The following is an 872-nucleotide window of genomic DNA, read 5'->3' on the forward strand; positions in this document are numbered from 1 at the left end:
CTCTCTCTCTCCCTCTCTCTCTCCCTCTCTCTCTCCCTCTCTCTCTCCCTCTCTCTCTACGCCGCAGAGACCCGGTTGCTAAGGAAGGGAGTGGTGTTGCGTGGTTGGCGATGATTGCAGTGTCGACCGATGATAATCAATGACTTAACTAAGTAGGCAGATCTGCCATGAAGCTATATTTCCCACTTCCACCACTACCGCTATAACCTGTCCTGCTACTCGTATTTTCTATCGCCGATCCACCCTGTAACCGTTTCTCTTTTGCTTCCCAATCAGAGATCTGGAATTCTTTTCAGTGCGATTCATAATTCAGACAAATAATAGGTATTTATAATGTCCATGTGTGTATCTACAAAAGCACGCACACGCAGACACACACACACGCGCACAGAAACAAACAACAAACAAACAAACAACCAAACAAAAATATTCATACGTACATACATGCATACATACAGGTAGATAGATAGATAGATAGATAGATAGATAGATAGATATCTTTTTATTATAGCCACACAGGGCTAAATACAGAAAATGGACAAATTACAAAGTAGAGCTTTTCTTGGGGGGGGGGATAATTTCGATCAAAAGGGATCGCGGAAAAAAAAGGTGGGGATTTCGATCAAGAGGGATCGTGGGAAGAAAAAAAAAAGATAGATAGATAGATAGATAGATAAATAGATAGATATGTTTCTTTATTAGCCACACAGGGCTCAACATAGAGGGGACAAAATACAAATGTAGAGTTTTTCTTTTCGAGGGGGGCGAAAAACAAAGCAGAAAAAAAAACAAACAAAAGTGGGGACAACGATGGAAAAAGAACATCGCAAAACGTTTGGGGTATTTACAAAAAATATGAAATAATACAGAAA

The 872-nt window shown here is 40.0% G+C and overlaps 1 protein-coding gene across 1 annotated transcript in view; it reads left to right on the top strand.

The window, feature by feature from the left end:
- The window catches only part of LOC106871738 (3-oxoacyl-[acyl-carrier-protein] reductase FabG), a 59,606-nt gene that overhangs the window by 36,272 nt on the left and 22,462 nt on the right, over window positions 1-872 (top strand). The gene's annotated exons all lie outside the window — the stretch shown is intronic.

This window comes from Octopus bimaculoides, chromosome 2 (genome assembly GCF_001194135.2).
Source record: "Octopus bimaculoides isolate UCB-OBI-ISO-001 chromosome 2, ASM119413v2, whole genome shotgun sequence".
NCBI lineage: Eukaryota > Metazoa > Mollusca > Cephalopoda > Octopoda > Octopodidae > Octopus > Octopus bimaculoides.